The following is an 8,641-nucleotide window of genomic DNA, read 5'->3' as shown; positions in this document are numbered from 1 at the left end:
TGACTTGCGCTGTTCCACTGCTCAGCCCAGGGAAGCCTCTGCAGTACTCAGGGATGTAGGATACAATAAGGCTGCGTGCAGGTGGGCCCTGAGTGACCTCCCACCCTGTTCTCTCCTGCCTGGCCCTGGACTTTTCACAAGGTAAGAGTCCAAGGAGGCAACTGCAGGCAAGGGTGTGAGTGGGCTAGGGGGAGGCAGGCAGGGGGCTGTTAATTGGTAATGCAGTTCTTCCAGGGACATCTGAAGGAAGGAGGGGGTGACGACCAGGGCCCAGTGGGGTCTTGTGGGGAGGATGTGTGTCCCTTTCTGTGAGTTCATGAAAAGCACTGTGGCTGCAGCATACCTGCAGCCCCTCTCCTGCCCAGAGATGCTGGGCTGATTGTGGTGCTGGCCTGCATCTCCCTGGTCTCAGAGCTGCCACAGCAGTACTGAAGGCTGTGGATCTAAGCAAATGTTACAGACAGAGCATCTGTTAAACCAGCTGTGAAAACATTCCCCAGCTGTTGGGTGATTCAGGCCTGGGGAAGGACTTGTATGCCTTAGAGCTGGGCTTGTTTCTACAAATACTTTAAGTGATCTGAAAGTTTCTTTACAGCCTTTCCTCAAAATGTGGTGCAGCTGAAGAGGCAGGAGTGGGTAGTGTTATAGACAAGGTGGAGCTGGGCACAGGGGATGTCTGTTGTCAGCAATCCTGAGAACCCCTGGGCATATGCTATTTCATGGACCTTAGGTGTGTGCATTTGGGCGGCCCTGTGAGCATGGCATCACCTCAAGTATGTGTGCTGCTGACTGTTGTGTGAACAAGGATGTGTCCTTGTGTTCCTACAGCTGGGCTGCACATGGTCCCCTCTCCTCCCACTACTCCTGTGGGTGAGGAAAGATGGGGGTGTGAAAGCGTTTGTGTTGCCAAAGGAATTAACACCCTGCTGTTGTGCCCTATAAATCTTCTGAGTGTTAGAGGTTGGCTTTATCCCCCTGTGTTACAGTTTAATGGTTTCCGTTAGCAATAACCTGTCCCTGTGTTCTTGGTTATTGATTTAAGGTTTGTTGTGGAGGGTGTGAGAGTTGCAGAAAGGTATTTTCCTGCTGTCCAGCCAGAGGCAAAGGCACTATTGCAAAGAGGAGGCAGGAGCATGGAAAGCAGTGCACAGCCAGCTCTCTGGAGGCATGGGTGCTGGCGGGAGCTGTCTGGAGAGAACTGGGGACAGTGACGAGCAGCACTTGGAGCACATGCTTTGCCCTGGCAGGCAAGCCAGAGGTGAGGAGCAAAGCTGACGCTTTGTAGGGACCCCAGCTCTCGTGGAAATAAAACCGCTTCACCATAGGACAGCCAACCGTCCTCCTGCAAGCAGCAGCATCCTGGGCTCTGCCCAAGCTGCAGCAGCCCATGGCTGGGAACCACACAGATGGTGTTTTCTGAGAAGTCACTAAGCAGAGCTGGGGTTTTTACTCTGTCTCTCTTCAAAGCACTCTCAGCCTTTCCCCTTCTGTTCCTGCTACAGACTCCAATCTCCAGCAGTTGTCCCTTCCTGCACCAGGGCCTGTTACCTACAGTCTGCTTCTGGAACAAATCTCTGAGGAATTGATGCTAATTTCACATCTTCCTTCTTCCTTTCCCTTTTCATTCTCTCTTGCATTAGTATGTTCTGAATATGATCTCCAAGCTAGAAAGCAGCTAGAAGAGCATCCAAATTAGTCTTTCATGGTGGGTAAAACTTGCAAAATGAGGAGTTTGTGCTCTGTGCATAAGCTGGTTTGGAGCCTGTATGCAGAAGGCAGTGGGGCAGCAGGAGAGTCTGACAGCAGCACTCCTTGTACATCTCTGCCCAGGGCTGATGGCTGCACAGCCCTTGTCCTCATTGCTTTGCAGAGCTCAACATTTCCTCAGCAGCAGCAGAGTCCTTATCCTCAGGAAGGGTTATTTTGGGACCGTGGAGCTGGGTGCTGCCAGGTACGGAGTACCCACATTTCTGTGAGGTGGGTGTGCTTTCCCACACTTAGGATATTCACACTTAAGATGTTCAGCATATTTATCCTGAAAGCTGACAGGGACCCCTATGGGCAGAGGTGCGAGGCTGGAATCTGGCTATGGTCCTTGCTGTTGACACCCATTCCAGTTCCTGGGACCACCAGTCCTCGAGATTCAGACTTAACACACCTAAGGTCTCAGAGCTCCTGGCCCAAAGCAGAGGTTGCTGCTGTGGCATATCTGTGCTTCCTCAACCTGGGTTCCCTCCACCGGGAGCCTCACAGGGGTACCCAGCTCCAGGGTGACTGCTGAGAATGGCCATGGCAGTCTGGTGCTGGGATTGATGCAGGTGGGCTCATAGGAGCCCCAGAGAGCTGGGAGAGGTGCTCATCCCACTTTGGCACGCAGCACCTGCGGGTTTGGGGCTCTCTCACCACACTTTCTCTGCTCTCTTACACACTCCTCATCCCAAATACCTCCTTGCCTGCTTGCAAATAAGCCCTGAAGGTCAGCCAGTGGTTGTGTGTCCTTTAAATCTGTGCTTGTACAGCTGAGAGCCTGGGTTAATGCCCCTGTTCCCTCTTCGAGCCGCTGCTGCGGTTACCATGTGTGCTTGTGTTCGCATTGGGCAGTTCCCTAGGGTCACCCTGTAGTCCAGTGTCTGCAGCCTCTAGTAGTGCCTCTAATCTGGACACCTGCTCCACTCACCTCACAAACCAGGTGCTGCAAGTGCTTTCTGACTCCTCTCAGAAAAAGACCTGCAGTTGTAACATGCTACAGGAAACAGGCATGGAGATTAAGGGACCATTGGTCTGCAGTTTGGCAATAGCAGAGAATTAATGAAAAAAATTACATAGGATCTAGAAAATAGATGTGAACTTGGGGAAGTAAAAACCCGAAGCAAAACAAAACAGAAAGGCCCCAACCAAACCACACAAAAAATTGCAACTGCAATTTTTCTGTCAATCTGGGAAAATTCCCTCCTGACCCTAATCTGGCAATAGTATTAAGCCTAATGTGTGAGCAGACCTCTGGGACTGTAATGCTAGGGGTGCCAGTGCATGAGACCTAGAGCCTGCCTTTAGTTTCCCAAAGGAAGGAAAACCTCAGTACCTTTAGAAGCAAATTAGGAGGGAAATTATATTCTTCATCATCACAATGACCTGCAGAAACCCAGAAGCTTGGAGTAAAGCAACACTTCCTTCAAACACCCTTAGCACTGCTGACTTCTTGGCCAGCCCTGATCTGTATCCCAGGCTGAGCCTCCCATTTCCAGGGCCCTTCACTTACAAATTAATGGAGGGAATTCTATCAAACTGTGTGTTAAATTGATGCAGGTTTTTCTGCCTCATTACCCTTCTTGGAAGGCTGGTCCAGAACATCAATCCTGGCAGGGGCTTAAGCTCTCTAATTCACCATCTAAACTTATTAAATACTTATTGCCATTATTGTACATCTTATATATTTTCATAACAATTTTATGTATAATTTTCTTTCAGTGGTACTTCAGAAATACATCTCAGCCTCTCAGCCCCTGTCTGGCCAGAACAAACCAAACTCTTTTAGTAGATTCTTAATCAGCTTGTGTTTGTTTGTCTCAGCATCCAAATTGTTTTTCTCTGTGCAGTGGAAATTTATCTTTCCTGGACGTAGAGCTGCAAGGATATTCTGGAGGAAGTCTCACAATGCCTTGCGCAATGGCAATAATGTTTCTGCTAAAAATAACTTGTCTGATGCATCCTAGCATTGTGCAATTCCTTTTTCACAGAAGCATCGTGCTGCTGTTTCATATTCATCCTTCAGTGCATTAAGGTCTTTCTATTCCTTTGGAGCCTTCATTTCATCAGTTTGTAGCAAATGTCCTTGCTGCTGGTCCCCAAGTGTTTAATCTGCCCTTTCGGCCATTAAATTTCACCCTACTTCCCTCATCCCTTGACAAGGTCAAGGTCTCCTTCTTCCCCTATGAGGAACTATTACTCTCAGCACTTGCAATACCTCCCAACCGTCTGCTCCCTCTGCATTTTGGGAGCTTGCACTTGGCTCTTCTGAAATTACCAATGGATTTACTAGCCTGAATTTATTCTCAGAATCTTTGGTTAATACCTGTCTGGCAGCCTGATCATGCCTGTGTTTGATGCAGCCTGGCCAGTTTCTCCTGTATCTCCTCTCCAACCTTGGGGCTGATCTTCACCTTTGGCAGCAGTTTCTCCTGGTTTGTAATGAACCATCCTTTACTCTGAACTGAGTGCCTCAGTCTAAGAAACTGGCAGCCTCATCTAAGGGATTACTTCTATTCTGCTGTTTCTGTTCTGTTAGGTATCTCCTCACTCCCCATGTTCCCCTCATCACCTTTACTGAAACAGTGTTAAACCCTCTCTTGGGGTTAGATTGCAGCTGGTTCATGCCTCTTCTCCCCTCTCGTCTCTCCCTGCAGCACTACATTTGGTGTCTGCTCCTTCCTGCAGGTCTGTTCCCTGTCTGATAGAGCAGGCTTACCATTCACTGAAGCTGTGTCTGAAATGATGTTGTGTTTTGTTACACTGAATCGATATGGAAATCTTCTTTCTGTCTTGTCAGAGAATATCTGAGCACTGCTATTCTGGCACAGTTTACTGCCTGGCATTCACTGTGAAATTAAAGACTCCTCTAATTGCACAGTTCCTACTCTTTATTCATCTTATAACATTGAAGACAGCACAGTTTATTCTCAAGGCTACATATGGTGTATATGTAGCCAGCCCCTCAGAATAACTGTGCAGGGTCCTTTCCACCACCCTTTCACACACCTCCTTAGGACATATCTTATCTATGTCATTCCCTTTTATGTCCTTACAATGACCTGATTTACTAGAAGTGCTTCACGAATTCCTGCTCTCCTCCTACCAACCAGGTGCTGCCAGCCAGCTTCCACTCCTGCTTATCTCTGCGGCTTTGTTCCAGGCGACACACTCTGCCTGCGCCAAGCGTTCCAACACATGCTGGGATGTACTATCCTCTGGCTCAACACCTTTCCAGTGTGCCAACAGTCTGGCTTGCCTGATGTGGCCACATCAAATGGCAAAACTTGGGGAGAAGTCTACAAAATCAGTAGCATAGGCTATCACAAAATCTGAGAAGGAGAAAAAACTTGTAAGAGGAATGGATGATGGAGATAAAGGACATGGTGTTCCCAGTTTAACCTCAAAAGATTCTGGTTAGGTGATGACAGAGCCTTAGGAGATAACGCTCGTGGGACAAATGGATTTAGCACCTCTCAGCTTAATCCAAGGGAGACCCACAAGTCCGTGTAAAAATGCTAAACAAGGTAAATTGAGTGTGACTGGAAGGCTTAGTCAATGGGTGAGTTACAAGGTTGTGAAATTGTGTATGATATCAATATAGCATACAAGCTCTGTTCCCAGGTGAACTGGTGAGTATTAGAAACTGCATCTTCAAATAGCATATTTTTAGAGGCAGGAAGTATGTAGAGAAGTAGCAGAAAATATACTTTTTCAGTTACCAAGAGACAGTTGGAGCTTGTCCCTAAGTAAAGCAGCTCTCCTTCAAGTACCTGGGTGTAAAGTGTTTCCTGAATCCCACTCATTCACTAGAGCAGTGCTGCATAAGCTCAGGAAACAGGACTTCACCAACCCTAGCCATGCAACCCAGAGCAGACATGCTTGATAACGTCATTTAGATGGCCTGTAGCACGACGATTATCGCCCACCAAAGGATTTGTGAAGTGCACAAAAAACATTGATGGTGTGGTGCAATGAAGCTATGGAGGCCAGGCAATGTCTGTGTATCAGAACTTCCAAAACTTGGGATTGCATTTAGCCTGCAGGCAAAATACTTATTTTGTTATAAAAATGCACATTAAGTGAATAAGAGATGATCATAATGTTTGGGGAAACACTGGTACAATGAATGAGGAACTACTTCAGGCTAATTTTGGGTTTTTAGAGGCTTTGAAGCCTGGCTAAGGGACAGTTAGACTTCACAGTGGTCCATTTTCACCAGTGGACAAGAATGAGTTCTACTTACCGTCACATATGAATGAAGAGACCTGCAGGATGTATCTGCTCATGAATTGTAGCTGCCACTGGAGGAAGATTAATAAATCAGACTCTTCCGGATGCTGGTGGAGGCAGACTTCAGAGAAGGCAATGCTATTAATGGGCCAGATAAAAGGAATAGGTCAGAGCAGGACAGGATCTCTGGAGTGTCAATAGCAACCAGGGAAAGAGGGGACAGCAGCCAACACCACTTACTGATATGGACAGCTGTTCTCTTAATCCCCATCTCTATCAACATCTCTAAACATCTCCATGTGATAGCAAGGTTGGTGAATCAGTAACCCCTCCCAGATCCACAAGCTGGGCTCAGTTTTGTCTTTGTATTCTCTCTCTCCTGGTGCTTTGACTAGTGGCTAATTCCTCAGACCCCAGTGCTTCCCATTTGACTATTCACTTCAGAGCTATTGATTAATGAAATATAAGTTAACAGGGACTGAAACCTGGTCTGGGACTTTCAGCCACCACATTATTATTTCAGCAATATTTCCCCCAGCATGCTGGATGCCACGTGTTGGAGTGAGGCAATTACAAGGCTGGACCCATACCCATTGCTTTTAAACCACAGCTAAAAAATGTTTGGATGTGCCAACTGTGCTTGGTGATAGTAGCCTCTTTTTAAGGTAATTTTTCTGCACTGTTCTTCCCTTAAAACTCTCTGCTGGGCCCCTGAGTGCCTGTAGGCTTCCCCCTACTCTGTGTTACTTTCTTTTTTTTTTATTTCTACATGTCATCTGTTCTACTGATTAACTGTGTCAGACTTGAGGTTATTTATTATTTAGCTTGTTGTTAGGATACTTCGAGTGATGCCATATTTAAAGCTTTAAATGAAGGGTCTCAATGTCATTGCAAGCATTTGCCCTTTCATCAGCTACCTAAAAATTCTTCTTAATTACTCTGCTGACTTCTAAACTTATTTCCTTTGCAAGGAGAATATGCTCATCTCCCTTTTATATTACATTGCACTGCAATGTGTACTTTTCTGTTGCTTTTTCCTCACCTGCCATAATACTGGATTTGAGCACATTGTGTTCATAAAGACAAGGTGACTCTTCATTATTACATTTCAAACTCCCTTCTATGTACAACTTGTGACTAAATGAAGAGTTCATCCTCTTGGTTCCTCTGAGTGGTCATTCTAAGAAATATCCATTTATGAGGGCTAAAAATGCAGTCTTTGCATCATTCTTTGACATTATGTCTACCCAGTGTGTATGGGGGTAATTAATGTCTCCCATTATCATTATGTTTTCTCCCCTAACAATCTCTTAAGTCCTCCAGATGCTTTTCATTCCACTATTCTAATCAGGTGGTCGGTAGTGTATTCTCAGTATCACTTAGGCACATGTCAATGCATAAGTGTTCTCTAGTAGTTTAAACAACATCCCCAGTGTGTTTTTTTCCTCTCTTCTCCCCAAACCTGGACAAATACTCTGCTACTAGCCTGAATAATTTTCTGTGGCTTCATATCTTTAGCTGCTACTCTGGCAATCATTTTCCTACTGAAATGAGACAAAAACCTTACGTTGGCTCGAGTGGAGTTTTTTTTGTTTTGTTGCTTTTGTTGTTTTTTAAAAATAAAGTTCACATTTGATTTCTAGCTCTGGACTTAGCTCAATTAAAATGTCTTCTTTCATCAGCTGTTTTTTTCAGTTTGCTGAATGTACATTTCTAACTTGAAAAAAGTTTTTATCGTCTTGGATAAGGATGAAGATATTTTCTATCTGTATGCAGTCCCCCACCTCTTCTGTAATGCAAGAAGCATTTTATGGTCATTACTTGTAAAAATCAGCTTACGGTGTATGAAGACACTCAGCTTTTTTGCACCCATACTGTTCTTCCCAGAGTGATGGGTATAGTGACCATTACCTAACTTCCTCAAGCTCCATTCAGAAACTGCAGAGCATTTGCCACTTTTCACTTCTTGATTATGAGAGCCAGCTTTGGCAGAACGTAGTACACTGCATCAAATAAGTCAGTGGCTTCATCTCTGAAAGGAACTTTAAAGTTCCTGATTAGTCACTTGTCACTGAGCCTCCAGCACCTCCCTCATGCTTTCACAGTAACCACAAACCTGTTTAACATTGAGCAGAGTTTTGAGTGTGGCTGTTAAGTGCAGAACATGAACATATGAAACCATTTTGAGCACTGCCTTCATTCTTGTAGTGTATATACATAGAGAGGTTTTACGATGAGCAACTTTAAATTTTCAAATTCTTTGCACCCTTTATTTTGGGGACACTGTACCTGTCAATTTGCTGGTGTGGAAAACTTGTAAGGTGCAATTGCTTGTTCCACTTGCCTGTCTCTTAGGATGCACCAAGCCTTCCTCGGAATTACCTGCATTCTTGGTTGAATTAAAGTTTTGTTGTTGCCTTTTTCTATGGCGTTTAGAGTTTTGGCCAAGCTCCTTAATGAGCTGACACACACAAAGATGCTGTTGTCTGCTAATTAGTCTGCTAAGAGCTTTGGAACTATACTGCGATTTGCCACCATTCTTGTAAATTTCATAGAACCACACCAAAGTTGATTAAGTTCCTATGAATTTCCTGACAGTCAGCAGTGGCACAGACAAAAAAAATAGCTGATCCTGTTTCCTTAAGTGGGGGAAAAGCAGAAC

The sequence above is a fragment of the Oenanthe melanoleuca genome, chromosome 6 (genome assembly GCF_029582105.1).
Source record: "Oenanthe melanoleuca isolate GR-GAL-2019-014 chromosome 6, OMel1.0, whole genome shotgun sequence".
In the NCBI taxonomy this organism is placed as follows: Eukaryota; Metazoa; Chordata; class Aves; order Passeriformes; family Muscicapidae; genus Oenanthe; species Oenanthe melanoleuca.
The sequence above is the reverse complement of the archived record's forward strand: the minus strand, read 5'-3'. Positions refer to the sequence as shown.